The sequence below is a fragment of the Mesoplodon bidens genome (genome assembly GCF_964165515.1).
Source record: "Mesoplodon bidens genome assembly, chromosome: 18".
Taxonomy (NCBI): domain Eukaryota; kingdom Metazoa; phylum Chordata; class Mammalia; order Artiodactyla; family Ziphiidae; genus Mesoplodon; species Mesoplodon bidens.
Window position 1 is genome coordinate 21,532,154 of NC_138175.1, and position 20,385 is coordinate 21,552,538.

Below are 20,385 nucleotides of genomic sequence, written 5' to 3' on the forward strand. Positions count from 1 at the left end.
ATAGAAAAATTGACCCTGAAGTCTAGAGAATCTCTAGTTTGGTGATCTCTGCCAGCCAAATAGTGAAATTGTAAATAAATGGTGAAATTAAAAGGTACCCAGTATCCAAAACATAGAACCTCAGGCAGTAAAGAGCTTTATAAAGAGAGTGATGAGTGAGTAATATCAAATGGTTCAGCAAGTTCCAGGAAAATGATGGCTGAGAAGAGACCATTAGTTTTGGTGAGCAAAGGGTCATCTGCGATTTTTGAAAAAGGAATTTCAAGATGTGGTAGGAGCAGGTAAACAATTACAAGTGAGTGCAGAATGATTACGTACCATCTGTACCCACAGCTTTGCTGAACTCCTGGTAGGATATTCCAGGACAAGAAATAACTGCAGTAGTACAGCTACTTTGAATGCCAAGGCTAGTGGTATATACGAACTTATTCATAAACCTAACCAGAAAACATCCTATAGAGATGAAAGAGGCATCACAGTCCGACATGCCACCATGGCTATGCAATTGAGAATATTGTTTTGAACCTAAAAGCTCAAACAAACATTAATACAAATTCTTATATTATAAATTACACATAATTAGTCACTAAGCAGGAGTTTAGCCCTTTCTCAGCTTTTTTTCCCAAGTGCTTAACATCTCAAGGCACTCTGAATAGATATTACTGAAAACAATAAGTCTTACAGAAAAGTAGGGATAGAGCAGCCTAAGCATTTATACTATTCATGAAATGATGCCCCTTCCTGCTTTCTCTGTATCTGCCTCTTTCTCTCCCCATTTTCTGCGTTATCTCCTGTATGTGCCTGTTAGCAGAGACATGCAATGCTAGGTGAGGTTTGAAGGCTCTGGGGAAAGCTCGCATGGCTCTGAACACCAGATTCAACACTTCCTACCTAGGTGACCTTAGGCAAACTTCTTAACATCTGTAAGCCTCAGTTTTTCTGCACCTTTGAAATGGAATAACAAGTGTCCTTACCTCATAGGGTGTTGTAAGTTCTTAAATGAGATAATCTATGTAAAATGCACATTGGGGTACCTGATATATATTTAGCATCCAGTGACAGTCTCTTGAATGGCACCAAAATCCACAGTGAATCCACACCTGAATGACAAATGTAAGTGGTCAAGTAGGAACCACAGTTAACATTATGCTATTTTGTGGTGATGGGACTAAACCTAGAATTTTTGAGTTAAATTTATTCTTTTATTTCCTGATTCATCTCATCATTCTTTTAGTATCTATTTTGTGCCTCTGTGATAGGCACTGACTAACTTCATGGTAGATAGTATCTCTTCCAACCAAGGAGAGCTCAGTGCCTGGGTATAATGACCCATAAATTACCTCTCTGTGCCTCAGCTTCTCCTTTAAAATAGAGGTAATCATAGTAGCTTCTTCTGAGGATTACCACAAGGACTAAATGTTTAATACATGTGAAGTGCTTGGCAAAGTGCCTAGTCATTGTGAGTACTTGTCAAACACAACCTATTTGTTATCATTATTATTCTTGCTATTGTTATTTTTAAAGACTGAAATAAAATGTGACAAGAAGTAGTGAACATATATGTATAAAGTAGCAAGCGAATAAATAGGCAGAAACACTTAATTCAGGATCAGACATTTGGGAACATTTCTCAGGCGATGGTACTTTTGAACTGAGATTTTAACAACGAGAAGAAATTTTCCTGGCAGAAAAGGAGATTCCAGGGTTAGTAATAGCAAGAACAAAAGTATGAAGGCTAGAAGAGCATGATGGATTTGGAAGATGGAGAGACATTTGATGATATTAAAACCGAGTCCCTTAAAATTGAGTTCCTCTGTCAAGTTTATGATTAACTCTCTATCCAAAACGTTATTCTCTTTTTTATCTAGCACCTGTTCCCCTCAAGACTGAGGGGTATCAAAGAAAAGGGGGGACTTAAACTGCATTCAAGCGCCCATGTCCCTGCCATTTAAAGTAAAAGATTTTGGGCTTCCCTGGTGGCGCAGTGGTTGAGAGTCCGCCTGCCGATGCAGTGGACATGGGTTCGTGCCCCGGTCCAGGAAGATCCCACGTGCCGCGGAGTGGCTGAGCCCATGAGCCATGGCCGCTGAGTCTGCACGTCCAGAGCCTGTGCTCCACAACGGGAGAGGCCACAACAGTGAGAGGCCCATGTACCGCAAAAAAAAAAGTTGTAAAGTAAAAGGCTTTTTGCTTTAGTCTTCGAGGCTTTCCCTGAGTCTCAAAAGGTTTGCTCAAGAATTTATGTTTAGGAAATGTGAAGATGTAGAAACAAAGAATAGCTGTTTGTCTGGGAAACTGGTAACAATTTATACTATAAACCAGCCACATAGCAGAGTCACCAAAATCCCAGTTCCCTGAAAGATACAGATAAAGTTCTGACTCCAGACTGGTTGAAACCAGAAGATTGGTGATGCTATAAACTTCACCTTGATGCCAACCAATCTGAGAATTATGCACAAGCTGCTCACGTACCCTGCAGCCCGTTCCCTCACACTGCCTTTAAAACCTTTGTCTCCTGACAACTTGGAGATGGTCTTAGGACATTAGTCCACCATCTTCTCAGGTTACAGGCCTCCTGAATAAAGCAACATTTCCTTTTCCACCAACACCTCTCTCTCAAGTATTGGCCTTTCGAGCGGCAAGCAGGTGAACTTTGGTTTGGTACCAGCCTCTCCAGTTACAACGTAAAATAATTCTATCATCTTGTTAATCCATGGTTGTTAGCATAGTGTCTGATATATAATTTTTGGATGGATGGATGGATGGATGGATGGATGGAAAGATGGATGGATGGATGGAAAGATGGAAGGGAGGAAGAAGGAACAGATGGAGGGAAGGAAAGATGGCTGGAAGGGTGTAAGGAGGGAAGGATGGAGGGAGGGAGGGCTGGATGGGTGGACAGATGGATAAATGGATGGATAGATGGACGGATGCTACTGTGGCCCCAGGCTCCTTTCCAGTGATGGTTATCAGGGTCAAGTTTGGGATGACTATTTTGTTCCCTAGTCTGGTTTAAACATCCCATCCCAAGGCTTCCTACACTCTGCTCAAAAAGACCAAATCTAATCGATGAGCAAACTTGATCCTACAACCCTCAAAAGGCAGCTGGGCTTCCCTGGTGGCGCAGTGGTCTAGAGTCCGCCTGCTGATGCAGGGGATATGGGTTCGTGCCCTGGTCCGGGAGGATCCCACATGCCGCGGAGCGGCTGGGCCCGTGAGCCATGGCCGCTGAGCCTGCGTGTCCGGAGCCTGTGCCCCGCAACAGGAGAGGCCACAACAGTGAGAGGCCCGTGTACCGCAAAAAACAAACAAACAAAAAAAAGGCAGCTGTGTGAAGAGTGCCTTTGAATTTGTGGTAATACTACAGACCTCAAGATTCTCATAATGAATCTGGCTGGCAAATTTTAGAGGCTGCCAGACCTAATGGCAGAAGAGAATCCTTACTTGCAAGGAGTCTCACCTAAATATGTTTTCTACCTTCTAGGAGTCAGCCAAGCATTGACGATATAAAACAATGGACTCACATCTCTGTCCTGGTGCTGCCTCCAGCCTAAAATTGCCACCTCCATGTACAAAAGCCATCAGGGGAAGAGTCCTCGTTTTGATACACCTTGGAGCATAAGCATCTGGAAACGCTGACCATGGTGGACAGTGCTAAATGCCACAGTTGGGTGCATGTTTTCCCTTCTTGTTTCTTTCCCATTTTGATTTTTTTAAAACTGCCTTTCGGACGTTTGGTGCCAAGTTTAAAAAAAAAAAATCAATAAACCCAAACATTTCAGCAGCAAGTTTAATATAGCTCACCTTCCCGGAACAGGCCTCGGGGAAAGCGAGAAGCATCATATTAAAATGGTGCTGAGCTCAGATCTTGAAAGATGTTTGGGATGGAAGGGACTTGCTAAGCAAGATTTTGATACCTTCAGATGCAAATGAGACAACCCTGCAGGAGCAGCCTTGGCGCGAGAACACATTGAGATATTTGTGGGAGACGATACTCCAATAAGCGTCGATGCCATAAGGGGAGCACAAAGGCGGCACGGAATGCAACGAGATCATAACTCCACCACTGTTGGAGGTCTGCTGGATGGTTAAAGGCAGAACGCCTCGCTTGAGTCCTATGCTCCTCTCAGTAGCTCTGTCTCTATCTTTGAAGCAAGTAATGATTCGCTAGTTGCTGACTATGTGCAATGAGCTAGGGATGCAAACACCCATCTTCTTCCCTGGTCCAGCCCTCTTGCCTGTTATTCTAGTCCAGACAAAAGTCAACCAAATAAACCATTACTCTTAGTTATTCTATCTGACTCTCCGGGTCTCTACTGAATAAAAATGAAAGAAGTATGAATAACATGCTATGACCACAGTGTTTAAAAAATCCAATCACTTTAGCCCATAATTGATTATTAATTTTTACTAAAAGGGTATGTGGATATCTTACTTATTCTGCAACAAGATATTTATATAGTATGAAAGGAGAGACACTTTGTAAATAGGAGGCTTCGTCACTACACTTATTAGTCGGTTCAGCACTCCGTGCAATGCAATTGGTGTTTAATAAGTCATATTATAAATCATCTTCTGAAATGTTAATTAAGTGGTAAAACATTTGTTGAAAGTTAAAAGTTACCAAGAATTTAATTATAACCTTGCAGATGCCATTTCCAGTTAATTATATACCCTTCTTATATTCTTGATAAACCACAAAATGCACCCCATTAATAATAATCAATTGGTATTAAATTAGCTGGAATTAGATTTTATTAAATCTAGATTAGATTTTTATTTGTGATACAATAAAATAGTACATCCAGCCCTTGCCACTATGATTGGGGATATTTCTGTAGAGAGTGATCACCAGATGTCTAATTGGGCAATTAATAGATACAGTTTCCAAATTAACATAATCGGGGGACCTAAATAGAAAACAAAATGATTATTCAGCCAGCAGACCATCTTTTTTCCATCCTGCCTTTCAGTCAGGGGTGTCAACCAACCACTCATTCTTTTGGAAAACCATGCTTCTCAGGGCTGGATTCCTACCAAAATGGTCATTGTGACCCAAAAATAAATAGCTTCAAAGTTCTCCAGCATGGAGACAGCAGTCACTGAGGCCACCCAGAAGGTCATCTCTAACAGGCGGCTTTTCCAGGGTGTGCTGGACCTGCAGGCAGATACAGCGAGCCTGTGTGGGGTTTACGGAACCGCGGAGATAACCAGCTAGATAATGGGGTGTTTACACAGCTGACACGAGTCCAAATGCACAAGCCCATCTCTTTCCAAAACCAATTTTCCAGATGAGTTTAGTTTGATGTTCCAAAGCTTTTTCATTTTACCATTTAATATACCACAGAAGGGATTGAGAGTTAACCTCTCCATTTCTGCCATCTACTTAAATCCCTTTATAATTGCTTTCCCGGCATGTTCAGTGCATAGTCTCAAAGTTGTCCACTGCCATCTGTGTTCTCTTAAGAGATGGTCCAGCCCATCTCTTAAGAGATCCAGCCCATGTGAGGTTACACCCCACATGTAAATAGGCTCTGTTCAGCTTCAGTCTGTAAAGTGGGGGGTCTTGGCTGCTCTGTTCATTCTGGGTACCCGGGCTTCACTCTCTGATTGCTGTTTGTCTGATAGTTTTCTTAAAACTCAGGATACTATGCCAACAACCAAACAAAAATGGGTGAGAATTACTGAAAATAAGAAGTATAAGCTCTTTATATACAGTTTAAAAAGAGAGAGAATTCACAGGAATGAATTACATATAAGTTTATAAAAAGGTGTTGAGGGGTACATGAGCTTCCATTAGTATTTTCAGTCCTCTTAGTGATGCCCTGCCATCCACTTCCTCCAGAAGCATTGGTGAAACTGCACAGGAGCTCCATTACAGCTCAGTTCTGCTTTTATTATTGGAACCTTTCTCTTAACTGCTTCCTAACTGTATATTGGTCCACCCCACCCCTCACTCATTCAAGGAATCTTGTGTTTCCAATCACACCTTTCTTTAGGAACTCATTCATTCATTTAGCACACAGTCATGAACTGCTTTTCTGCAGAGCTATGCACTTACACATTGGGATACAATGGTAAACATGACTGATGATGGTCCCTGTTCTCATGGGGTGCCATCCGAGTGGGAGAAAGAGACTGAAAGGATAACTATATGTAATTGCAAATTGCCATAAATGCTATACAAAGCAAGAAAAAGTGAGAGCTATAAGGAAAAGGGAGGCTTCTTTAATTCAGTGGACAAGACAGGTGTCTTTGAAGACTGGTGATTTAAGTTGAAACCTGAGCGGGAGAAAGTGCACTCTGGGCAGAGGGAACAAGACTGGAACAGGCCTTGCGTGGGAAGGAGTTTGGTTGTTGAAGAAACTTAGGAGACCTGGAAGAAGAACCATTGTGGCATGGTGAATAAGGGGGAAGGTGGCATGGGCAGAGAATTGGGAGGGTATAGGAGGTGGCAGTCGACACAGGCAAGTAAGGAACATGAGAGTAGGTGAGGCAGTTGGAGAACTTTGAAATTAAGCAAGAGAACAACCTGATATGATTGGGCTTTAAGATCATCAATCTTGCTCATTGGTGGAGAATGTATAGGAAGAGAGTGAGGTGGGGGGGAAAGCTGACAGGAGGCTGTTGAAATTCTCCAGACAAGAGAGGTGGTGGCCTGGAGGGATGGGAGGTGGAAGGGAGAAAAGGTGACGAACTGAGATGCATTCTACGAAAAAACCAAAGGGATGGGTTGGTTATGAAGCTGAGGCTAGAGAAAACTCAAGAAGGCTCCTACTCAGCATGTAGTTCTTGAGCACTTAGTATATGCCAGATGTTGGATATGATAAAGGTGGACCCGACAGCAAAAGTTCATGCTCTAATCGGAGTTAACATGGGAGTTAACATCCCTTCAGAGGAGAGTTTATAGGCTAATTGCAGAGAACTCCTTCTCTTTCCAATCATTCAAAATCTGGTTTTTGGAGTATAGGACTTTCATCAGGTACAACTGTAACACAATTTACTTTGGCAATGATTGTGACTTGCTCTCATCCAATATAAATTTGGTTTCCTCCAAAATGACTTTGCTTGTCTCCTGCCAGGACAGGAAGGATTTCAGAGACCTCCTTGGTGCTGTTATATTATAAATGATACTAGGTCCAGGGTCACCTCTAAGGGAATGACTGAGGTGGCACCATGAAATGCCTTTCACTTTTACCCCAAGCTGCTGAAGCCATATAGAAGACTATTTGGGGCTTCATCGGTAATGTGTCATATAATGATTTCACAATCAATGCCAAATTTTTGTTTTATATAAGGTTGCCTCCTAATTATTACAGTAAAATGTATTGCCTATATAAAATCTGGAAAAGGAAAAGAAAAAAAGAGGAAGAATCACTCATGATGCTATTCAAGTTTTATAAAGCAGTTTTATAATTCTGATGCTTTCTTTATATGCATATTTCAATGAAGTTTCTTTTTTTTTTTTTTTTGTGGTACACGGGCTTCTCACTGTTGTGGCCTCTCCCGCTGCAGAGCACAGGCTCTGGACATGCAGGTTCAGCGGCCATGGCTCACTGGCCCAGCTGCTCCACGGCATGTGGGATCTTCCCGGACCGGGGCACGAACCCGTGTCCCCTGCATCGGCAGGTGGACTCTCAACCACTGTGCCACCAGGGAAGCCCTCAGTGAAGTTTTGATTATAAACATTTTTATTTTGAATTTAACAATAACACAAATTCATTTTTCACACGTTTTTTCATAGCTACAACTTCAACTCTTTGGACAAGTAAAGTTATTTTCGGTGTATCATTATTCTAAGCATAATTTCAATAAAGTGTGCAGGAACTTCTTGTGTTATTCAGGATTATTTCATCTTTATTTGTATCCTGGAGGTAGAACTGATGGGTCAAAAGGTAGGAATGCTTTAAAGGCCCGTGATACATATTGCTAAAATGCTTCTAAGAGGGTTGTGCTAATTAACACTCCCTAGAGAAATGCAGAAAAGTAAGTTAAGCAAAACTCTTTTAATCGTCATTTTCCCTTCTCTCCTGTCTATTAAATTTTTAATGTGTGTTAATTCGATGGGTGAAAAGTTTCCTCTCATCTTTGCAACTGCCTCCTTTTTAATTTTTATTAGAGGCTGGAACCCACCTCCCACCCCACATGGGCCTATTAGTCATTTCTAATTCCTCTTTTGTGAATTGCTTTGTTCGTGTCCTTTACTTGTCTACTGGGGTCTTAGCTTTAGTTTTTCTTTCCTTATTTATTTACACAAAATTGTTATATGTGAGCCACCACTGGGTTCTCTTCTCCTTGGCTGGCTTTTTCCTTCCTATCCTCATCCCTGGCAAGAAAGATGTCTTTAAATATCCTGACACATACACAGATTTCTATAAAAATGATCAGTGTAATCAAGAGAAAGGGTTTTTTCAGTTAATCATTCCCTTCTTTAAAAAACCCTACAAGTCAGAAGTCTATACCACAGAACCTTAGGGAAACACAAGCAGTGAGCTCCATACTGTTATTGATTCCCTGTGGGATTCAGGAGGACACTGCCCTGCTCTGGAGTTCAATTTCTCCTGCACTGATCATGGGAGGACACTGATGGAGTTGAAGTCAGGGCTCAGGATAGAACCAGAGAAGTAGAAAGGGGAGGAGAGAGTGTGGCCTCAGAAGGAACACCTCCCCCAAACCAGTGAAAACCAACAAGCAAGCAAGCGAACACCATCAACAAAATGCATGCATACATAAGCTAAGAGCTAGCTGCACTGTCTTCTAAACACTAAGTCACTTCATGATTGGCTACTGGCAATTAGTATTTTTCCCAGGAATGAAGCTTGAATATCCTTCCAATCATGATGCCCAAAGCAGCTCCTTTTTGTCCAAATCAAGCAAAAGCAGCTACTGTTGATTGTTATTTTCTTATGTGAGATATATAATGTTACATATAACTATATATCTCTCTATCTCCAGGTTTCTCTAAAGACCTGTGATTAATTATTTCTATGTATCTGTCTGTCTATCTATGGTCAATCTATTTAACTTGGCCACTACTCCTTAGCCACAACCATTTTTATTACTTTGTTGATCTCAGTGCAATCTTTTCAACCCGGCTTATTGACAGGTCATTCTGTTTTGTTGATGATTTGTTCATAAAGGTATGTGCTTTGAGTGTTTATGCTCCAGATGCGAGGTCATTCAGATGAAACCAAATGCCATTTGTACAATAGCTCCAAGGAGTGAACCCTGACTCTTGTGAGGGTAACTGGCTGCTGTAACATGGCAGGGCTGGAGTTACTGTTCACTGGACACAGCCACCTAAATCTGGATCCAAACTCTGTGGTTACCCTGAGTCAGATGATTCCTACTAAGCCCACCATACAACTTCAAATGTAGCGTTCTTCTGACAAAATGTATTATCACAAACATGGTGACTTAACACAAGTTTTTTATCTTACAATTTCGTAGGCTAGAAGTTCAACATAGGTCTATCTGGGCTAAAAGCAAGGTGATAGCAAGGCAGTGTCCTTTCTGGAACTGTAGGAGAGAATCTGGTTCCTTGACTTTTTCAGCTTCTGGAAGCTGCTCACATTGTTTGGCTCATAGCTCCCTTCCTGTGTCTTCAAAGACAGTAATGCTGGATCCCTCTGACCATTCTTCCACAGTCACATCTCCCTCTGACCACAGCCAGAAAAGGTTCTCCACTCTCAAGTACTCATGGGATTAGATAGAACCCACCTGGATAATCCCAAATGATCTTTCGGTCTCAAAGTTCTTAATCACATTTGCCAAGTTCCTTTGGCCATGTAAGGTAACATATTCAGAGTTCCCTGGAATTAGGATGTGGACATTTGGGGGAGGAGTGTTTTATTCTTCCTATCTGTCTTAGTTCAAGCTGCTGTAACAAAATGCCACAGATTAGGTGGCTTATAAACAATGGGAATTTATATCTCACAGTTCTGCAGGCTAGAAGTACAACATCAGGGTGCCATTATGCTCAGGTTCTGGTGAGGGTCCTCTTCTGAGTTGTAGACTGCTGACTTCTCGTTGTGTCCTCACATGGCAGTGGGGAGAGAGAGAAGCAACAGGCTCTCTCATGACACTCATAAGGGCACTAATCTTATTCATGAGGGCTCCATCCTTATGACCTCATCTACTTATAACTACCTCCCAAAAGCCCCAGCTCCTAATACCATCATCACACTGGGGGAAAGGGTTTTGACATATGGATATGGGAGGGAAACAAACATTCAGTGCATAACACTACTGCAAGAGAACACACCATTAAAAAGAAAAACAGATGCATTCTAAACTTAGGGTGAATTCTTAGTATAAGCTCATCAACTTCCAGTCCTGAGCAAGATTTCCGGTCTCTTAAGATTTTATGTACTAGAGTTTTAAATATGATATAGAAGAAAAAGTATAGACTTGATTCAAATGCCACCCTGGAACTCTTTTCTGTGTGGCCTTAGAAATGTGGCATCGCCTCCATCAGCTTCCAGTCTTCTCTGGAGCGGGGGAAAGAGCCTGCTTATATAAGCTTCCTATGAAGTAGGAGTCTCAAAAATATGAAGCAGCCCCCCACTTATTCCACAGACTTCCATTCTCCTTCCAGCAACCCTGGACCGTAGGTAAGGCTGCTCCTACATTACTACATACACACTTATGCTCTCCTTAGTTTCCCATAGAAGAGACAGCTTTAGGGACTTGGGTTACCTTAACTCAATGACTAAAATTTACACATACCTTGAAATCCCATTTATTTACCTGCCTGTCTACCCAGTATCTCAAATCCACCTCAAAATCTCCGTGTGCAAAATTAAATTCATTGTCTTCCCCACATCACTTGGCAAAACCTGGTCCTCTTTTGGCATTTCCTATTATAGCTAATGGCCCTAGCAGTCACCTTTAACTCCCATGGGCCACTGACCTCTTAAGTAAGAGTGGAATTCTTCCACTTCTCCAACAACCATGTGGTTTGTGCAGCAACCATCACCTGTTGTCTTTAGTGGTCACCTAGCAGATGTCCTACACTCTCTCTCACTCTTTTCTAACCATTTTTCAGCAAAAAACGAGGATGATCTTTTCAAAATAACCATCTGGTTGTGTCATCCTTTTTGCTTGAAACCACTCAATACGTCTTCACCCTGAGTGGCCATGCTTGGTCTGCTCAGTCCCTGAACTCGTCTTTAGCAAGCATTCCTCCACTCAATACTTTCATCCACTCAGCATTTGGTGCGTAGCTCACAGAATGTCCTGTGTTTCCCACTAAGAGAAGGCTTTTGCGTGGGCTCTCCCCTCTGCCTGATAAATGCATCCACTACCCGCATCCTCTGCCAACTCTGTTTATCTAAAGAGCTCATCTGTCCTTCAGGTTTGGAGTCAGATATCTGGTTCTTACTGAAGCCTTTCTTCGCCTCCTAAGCCGGATCAGATTTTGTTGCCTTTACTGCAGTTTGTGACTGTGTTCTCATGCAGGTGAGGGAATCTGTGTGTCTGCTTAGAATTATGTTTTCAGCACATAGCACAGGCATGACACATAGTAGGCCCTCAATTATGTGTTAATTATCTGCCTAATGAATGCATGAAATCTATAGATCCAACTAAGGTTGCCCTATTTCAGCTTCACATATATCACTGAACATATATTATTTCAATAGTTTAGTGACTGACTTCCCTTTTCCAGGTCTCTCTTTCTCTCTCTCCACAGTGTCACAAGAATGATCTCTCAAATGTGTAACTCTGATGATGCCAGCCCCTTGTTTTTATTTATTTGTTAGTTTGTTTATTTAATCGATATGCCCATTGCCTACTGAGAGAATTCCAACACTCCTGAGCTTTATTTATAGCCCTTCCAAACATAGGCATTTCCTACCTGACTCCCCTCCTCTCTCCTCCACATACCCGCAGTTACAGCCAATCTGAGCTGGTCATTCTTGCTGGGATTTAAGGCTGTACTTGCAGTCTTGCCATCCCCTCTGCTGCCTCAATTGCCCTGCTTTCCAGCTCTGCATTCCTCTGGCTTCCTCATAGCCCAAGCCCTCTAGCCGGCTCCGCCAGCAGTCTGCTTTCAGCCTGTCCAGTTGGTCATCCTTTCTCCATCCCCCAAATGCTCACGCCTCTCTCCACCACTCACACAGTGCAGCTGGACTAGAGCTGTAACACGCACATGTCCGGTTCACGCATGTCTTCTTTCAGCCAGTTAATACATCTTCATTGAGCTTCTATTATACTCTAGGCACTATCGACAAAAGCATGAATAAGACATAATTTCTGCCGTCCAGGAGCTTACACCCTGGTGAGCAAGAGACAGGCAAGTAGTAACTGAATGTAGTCTTCAAAGTATTATGGTCACCCCAAATAATCTATAAACTCCAGAAGAAAAAAAAATCATATCCTTGACATCCCTTTCACTCATATATATATATATATATATATATATATATATATATATATATATATATATATATATTTTTTTTTTTTGCAGTACGCGGGCCTCTCACTGTTGTGGCCTCTCCCGTTGCGGAGCACAGGCTCTGGACGCGCAGGCTCAGTGGCCATGGCTCACGGGCCCAGCCGCTCTGCGGCATGAGGGATCCTCCCGGACCGGGGCACGAACCCGTGTCCCCTGCATCGGCAGGCGGACTCTCAACCACTGCGCCACCAGGGAAGCCCCCACTCACATATATTTTAATGAAAAAGTATTGTTTCAACAATAATCAAGGCCTCAGGGGCTTGTGGTAGAAAATGTGGCTCTGTGTCTAAATGCAAGAAGATGTAGCAAAGACCACAGCATTTTATAAAGTCCTGCATATTAACAGCATTTCTGCATCAGGAATGGAGCCAGATCCAGTCTCTGCAGACCCATCCCGTGTCTGTCATTAAGAGCCAAATGACTACACTCTTTACTCAGAATAATGAGCAGAAGTGCTGTTTGCCATTATAACATATGACAGCCAGCACCATTCAGAGAGGCACTTTGAGAATACAGCCTTAATGCAGTGTTGTCTTAATCAAATACTTCTTTATCGATTGCTTATGGTTAAAAAGAAAATGATAGGGTTTGTATAACTGACCCTAAGGAGAAGTGTTAGCTGCAGCAGCTTTATTATGTCTTTGTACAAGTCAACCATGATGACCCAAATCCTGATGGATTCATTCTTAGACGAATAGTAACAGCCCCAAAATAGGATCAACCAATCTGATTACATATATGCATGGAAAAATATTAAATAACTTTTAAAAGACAAAAATGAGAAAAGCTGCTTGCAGCGAAAGTGGGAGATGAGACAGTATCTCCATTTCTAGTATTTTCTAAATATATGTCTCCCTGCCTTTGAGTCTCCTGCCCCATCTACCTAGACTGCTCTCTTCACACTGTTCCCCAGGTGCACAGAGGGTGTCCTCAGCCACGTCCTCCTCGTGGCGGCATCACATGCTGAGCTCATTACCGTCTGTACGCCCACTAGCTTGTGAACTCAAAGAAGGCAAAGGTTGGGTCTCATCCTCCCTTATGTCCCTACAGTAGGTTGTGGGTGTCTGTCCAGTGAAGGAAGAGTTCATTCCAGTGGTTAGAACACTAATAACTAAGTGGTAAAAGGAGAGAAAAGCTAAACACTTCCCACAATAGACAATGCGATCTCAAAGTAAACTTTGTAAATAAAATACGTAAAGTTATTAATAAAAAACAATAACTAAAACAAACATCACTATTAAATAAACATGGTTTTAAAATGATAATGCCGGGCTTCCCTGGTGGCGCAGTGGTTGAGAGTCCGCCTGCCGATGCAGGGGACACGGGTTTGTGCCCCGGTCCGGGAGGATCCCACATGCCGTGGAGCGGCTGGGCCCGTGAGCCATGGCCGCTGAGCCTGCACGTCTGAAGCCTGTGCTCCGCAACGGGAGAGGCCACAACAGTGGGAGGCCCACTTAATGCAAAAAAAAAAAAAAAAAAAAAAAAAAGATAATGCCAAATGCTGAAGAACTTATAGCAAAACTGGGCTAGATCACCCACAGCAGTAGCTCGACGATATGCAGAGAGTTTTATTTATGCTAGGGATGTGATTGGAAATGAATTAGTAAGTTATGGCCTATCAATCCAATAGGGAATTTCAAAACGATTAAAAGTGATAGTTATGAAGATGATCCTGACATGAAACTGTTATGAAATTGTGTGTTTCATAATAAACAAAAGCTGCAGAGAGAACACGAACAGTTTGACTCTGGATGTCACAGTAAGGGTGACCTTTAGTAGGTTTTATTTTTATTTTTATTAGTGTGCTCTACTGCTTCAGCAGCACAAAAGCTGATCGTCTTTTTTAGGGCCATGCTCTAAAGTTCCATATTAAAATGCAATATGATCTCTAGCAATTTCATTTTTGTATAACAGTGTGACTCAACACATTTTTAAATTAAATTATGAAAATATCCCTTTCACCTCCTCATACAAATACTGTTTGATATGTTTGTGGATCTGGGTGACTTTACTAGTTTCTTGCATTTACGTAAAAAAAAAATTACAGGTGGATTCTAGGTAAAGATGGCAGATTGAAGATATACATATATTTTCTCTCCCTCTCAAAATGCCATTTAAACAACAATATAGTGTTTCTTTTTTTGTTTGTTTTCTGTTTTTTTCATTTCCTTTATAGTTTATTACAGGACAATACAGTTTCCTGTGCTATACGGTAGGACCTTGTTGTTCATCTATTTTATATATAGCAGTTTGTATCTACTAGTCCCAAACTCCCAATCCTTCTCTCCCCCGCCCAGGGTTTCTTTGAAAGGCATAAATAGCAAGAACAGAGAATGAAAGAGGGACATCATCTACAAAACTTTGGAAGCTCAAAAGCAGATGGATAATTACCTTACTAGTACGGAGAAAAATGAATCAAGCTGGTAATAGGGAAAGTTGAGAAGCAACCTAGTTTAGACCACAGAACCCCCGAGTGGATCAGGAACAGATATCACCTCTGAAAGTAAAGGTGAAGATGGTGCTTTTTGGTTTTTTGTTTGTTTGTTTTTTCTCCGACCAGAGACTGAACCCAGGCCCTTGGCAGTAAAAGGGCAGAGTCCTAACCACTGGACCACCAGGGAATTTCCAAAGATGGCACTTTTAAGGAGGAGGACCACTGTTGAATGTGTACCTGAGAAACATTTTGATTTCCAGATTGCTTCCCTGACTCTGCTGGACAATTTTCTCTCTCCCATGTCAGCATAAGACTGGAAGTTTTATTCTCTACCGAAGATGAAGCAACAATTCTGCTTTGCAATATAAGGAACTTTATCAAATAAATGTGTATATTTGCCTTTTAGAACCATCACCCTGGTGCCTGGAGTGAAGGGTTTGAGGGGTGAGATGGAGCCAGAAGGAAGGGAAACCAGCGAGCCAACTTCTGAAAATTGGTAGGAGATCATTGGAGCGGGGGAGCACTGGAGAGAGATTTTTTAGGAAATAGATATCACAGGGCTTCGTAAGTGACTGAATGTGGAGGAGAGGCAGGGAAGAGTCAGTCAAGGATGAGTCTCCGATCCCTGTACTGGATGACGTCTGCAGGGCCTCTCGCTGGCTCTGTCTACTCCCCACTCGTTGCTTTCATTGTCTCAATATCTCTGTGATAAACCCTGGTCGCTCAAATCTTTGGGGGAAGGCAGTGGAGAAAACCTGCCTCACCTATCGTTTCTCCATCCTTCCTCTACTCCAAGCTCTAGAGCAGGAGTGAGTTTTAAGGAAACTGGGGAGAAAAAACAGGCTGACATTTGTGAGATGCTTACAAACCAGGTGGCAGTAACTTAAGATTTCACGTATTGGATGTGTAAATGCAGAATGATGCCCTTTCCTGTGCGAACCAGCCATTCCTACTATGTGCCATCTGGAGAAATGATTCTATTTGTCTTTGCTAATCAAGTGATTTGGGGAATAACAACTCACTATAGCATCAAAGCTGTCCCAGCATACTTCTCCATTTAAGTCGCTGATAAATCTTCTTGGATAATATTGCTGAAAAGTAGTGCATGGGGAGAGGGAAAGATCAAGTGAATTCTTGCTTTGCTTTATCTGGGCAACACTTATTTTAAGTGGTATCTACTGGTATTTGGCAGTAGAATGAAGCACATTTTAATGTCATGTAACCTTTTAAAAAACACCATTTTCTATATTTTTATGTCTTGCTGTAATTGTAGAAGGAATCAAGAAATATAGACATTGACCTTGACAATGGATAAGTATGGCACCTAGACTCAGTTTAGCCATTACAAAGTTACATGTCTCATTATCCTGTCAGGTTCCTGGAAGCCACATGCAGTTGAGCCTAAAAAAATCCAATAAAATCCTTTTCATTATGGCCAGGGAACAACTGCAGAATATCTGCATGGATAAGGCTGCCACATCTTTTTTAGGAGAACAGCTGGTAGCTCAATGGCCTTCTTTCTTTAAAATAGAAAAAAAAAAGTGCCTCTTGCTCTGAAGTTTCAGCAGGAAACTGCTGCTTCATCATAGAGTCATGTCACATATTTTACGGTGCTAAACTTTGCCGTAGGAGTTGAGAAACAAAAATGAAAGAAAATTGATGCACTATATGAATTGGTGCCAGTGAACAGAAAGTAATGGGTGCACATAAAACTCAGCATCTACTGAGAGTGAAGGGTACACAGTCCGTTGACATTCAGAACTTGAACATTAGCACCATTTCAGATGCCTGGAGGAAAGCTAACACTCAGCAGAGGGTTTATTGCTGGTGGTTTGATCTGATCATGGGCTCTTGGTGCAATTTCAGGGGGATGAAGTGTGTAGGAGAATGGACTCAGATGAAAAGGCTTGACTCTGAAGGATCAGAAATGATGTGAGAGAATCTTTAGAAATGAGAAACAAGAGTCAGCTAGAATACTTTCCACATGGACACAGGCATGAGTGTAATAAAATACAACTGTCCTTAACATATCAGAGGCGAAAAAACTCTGTTCCATGATTTTAAAAGGGAGACAGTGCACCACAGTAATTAATGAAAAAGGTATTAATGAGATTTATATACAAAGAGTGCTCATAAATCATTTAGAAAGAACATCCTAATGATACATAAAGAAATGACACAAACACTGAGCATTACACAAGAAGATATACACCCAGAACAAACATGTGAAAGGTTTAGCCTGAATAATAAACAAAGTGCTAAGTAGAACAGCCATGAGGTATTATTTTGCATCTTTTATTTTTATAGAAAGCAGTAACACACAAGATGCATTGGAATGGCCATACTTTTATATTGCTGCTGGTAATAAATTTTTGTAAATCTCTTTTTGGAAGCAAGCTGTCAATAGGTATAAATACATTCCTATCTGGTAAACAACATTCTTGAAATCTTTTCTGGGTTTAATAATCCAAAATGCCAGAGAAGGTGCATCTACGGAGATGTTAATCTGTGTGTGTCTGCGTGTGCGTGTGTTTTAAAGTTTAAAGTTGGGGGCAGTCTTACTGTCCAACATGGAGCAGGTTAAATAAATAGTGACATACCCACTGCCTAGATGAATTACTAAACATTCTAAATATGACAACTGCGTAGCAACACAATAGGCATTTATATGTTCAATTAAATGGAAAATAAATAAGAAGACTATTTAATGGGAAATATACTATGATTACAGACATGAAAAATAATAGCTATCATTTAAATAGTATTCTTCATTGCCAGCCCCTTTGTTAAGCACTTTGCATTGATTATCCTATTGAATCGTCATAACAGCCCCGCTAGGTTAGCATCCCATTTACAGGTGCACAAACTTTGACTTGGAGACATTAAGTTACTTGCCTAAATTGACAGAGCTGGTAAGCAGACTTAGACATTCTGGCCTCCGCTCTGGAGTTCTTAACCGATACTCCATACCACCCTTTTTGTAAGACTTGGACAAGAACATGAAAAAAATAAAATAAGCATATTCAGCTAGTGGGATTCTCACCCACATTTTTTGATATTAGATTTTCATTTCAATAATACAAATTATTCTCTAAAACCTCTACTTCTGACGAAAAGGAGATGGATACAAATGACTGCACTAAATGGACGTAATGAAGGGAAATGGCAACTTGGTCTCGTCCAATCTTGCCCAAGTACTGGGGAAAAAGAAGCTCTAACCATTGGCCTCCACCATAGGTTATCTTGGAGAAGGAAGGGTCAGCTTGATACCCTACTGCAGGGATCTCAATGTCAGCACTATGACATTTTGAGTCAGCCCTTTTTTGTGGGGTCTGTCTTGTGGATTACGTAGCACCCTACATCCTGCAGGATGTGTAGCAGCACCTCCCAGCCTCTATCCATTAAATACCACCAGCACACTCCTTCCAAACTGTGATAACCACAGATGTCTCCAGGTATTTCCAAATGTCCCCTGGGGGGCAAAATCATCCCTGGTTGAGAACCAGTGCCTTAGGTATTCATCTCCTTTCATTTGGCCTCCATGGTCTTCCTGTAGCCTTTTAATATTAATTTGATATAATATGATTGTCCTAGAGTACTTTTCCTACTGGGAAGAGGGCATCTACCCAGCCAACACAAGGATGACCCTTGGGACAAGGATGTTTTTATTTCTCAATGGAAGTTGACCACTTAAGATTTACATGGATCAGTCAGCCTGGTGGGAATTTCTCATTTTTAAATACGTACTCCAGGGACAGCATGGGACATGACACAGTGCTCAGAACCTGGCATCAAGCAGACAGACCATGTCTTCCCATTTACTAGGTTCATTTACCTCTCAACCTTGACTTTATCATCTCTAAATGAAAATAATAATAGTTATTTTGACAAATTGCATTGAGATAATAGAAAAGAAAGTATACATAATCATTAAGAAATTTTAGGATAACCCCAAGGAGTTTATAAGGTGGAATAGGTGGGTATAGAGACATACAAACATAAAGGCAGTGTTGGGTGAGAGGTTCCATGAGTATTTCCCTGCTCCAGATTAGACTGGCTTTTCCCAGTAGATGCTTCCTAGCTCCCTGTACCTCTCTCAGTATTGCATTCATCACAGTTTAAGCGATCTTCCATCAAGACTATAGGTTAAGAGAGCATGGATTAGGTCACTGCAATATCCCTAGTACCTGCATGGTGTCTGGCTTACATTAGGCACTCACAAAATAATTTTTAAAATAATTAAATGGGGCTTCCCTGGTGGCGCAGTGGTTGAGAGTCCGCCTGCCAGTGCAGGGGACGCGGGTTCGTGCCCCGGTCCGGGAGGATCCCACATGCCGCGGAGCGGCTGGGCCCGTGAGCCATGGCCGCTGAGCCTGCGCGTCCGGAGCCTGTGCTCTGCGACGGGAGAGGCCACAACAGTGAGAGGCCCATGTACCGCAAAAAAAAAAAAAAAAAAAAAAAAAAATTAAATGAAGAAATAACTATTGAATGTACAGGGTGTGATGAAAACACAGGGGAGAGAATAATGAGTTCTGCCTGATTCAGGGCAGAAATACAGTCAAGAAAGTGGCTACATTTGTGTTGCATCTTGAAAGAGGAAAAGAATTTCCCTAGGCAGAAATAAATACGAAGGACATTCCAGGCAAAGGTGAGTACATACTAAGGCCTGACTGTGAAAAGCCTTGTGTCCCATGTTATATGGTTTGGAATTCAACCTGAAAACCACAGAGGCTCTCACTGAGACGTTTAAAAGTAGAACTGTCATTCTCAGATTCATAAACGTTGCCATGAAGTCTCTGACTACTTTTTAACAAAAACTGTGGTTTAAATATGGAAAAGATCAAGCATATATAAAAGTAGAAGGAAGAGTATAATGAATACCCACCTTATCTATCATTTAGTTTCAAAGTATATTAGCTCTTAGCAATCTCTGCCTCATTTATAACCCTATCCACTTTCCTCATCTTGGGTAATTTTGAAGCAAGTTCCAGACACCAATTTATTTCATCTGTAAATATCTCCTTTTCTATCTCTAAAAGCAAAAGACTATGATGTCAACACAACCATAATCCTATAATTAAACTTCCCTCTCTCTCTCTCTCCCTGCCCCCCGCTTACCCCAAGGAGTTTACAAGGTGGAGTAGGTGGGTATAGAGACATACAAACATAAAGGTAGTGTTAGGTGAGAGGTTCCATGAGTATTTCTCTGCTCCAGATTAGACTGGCTTTTCCCAGTAGTTGTTTCCTAGCTCCCTGTACCTGCATCAAAAGAAGTCCATATTTGAGGCATCCTTATATAAAAGTTAATGTGTATTTTATGCCACTGGTGTCCAGAAGTACGTGGTGAGGAATCACTGATTTTTAAAATGGAGTCAATATGGATTTGAGGTTGGACACAGACATCTCTGCTTGAGAAGGTGTGTCTCTCTTTGTCAAGGACTCTATCAGTGGATTAATTATGGGAAGAACTTTGCTGAGCCTCAGAAGGTGAAAA

General features: G+C 41.5%; 1 long non-coding RNA gene across 6 annotated transcripts in view; it reads right to left on the minus strand.

Moving 5' to 3' along the window:
- LOC308605650 overlaps positions 1 to 20,385 on the minus strand; it is a 541,064-nt gene that overhangs the window by 220,659 nt on the left and 300,020 nt on the right. The gene's annotated exons all lie outside the window — the stretch shown is intronic.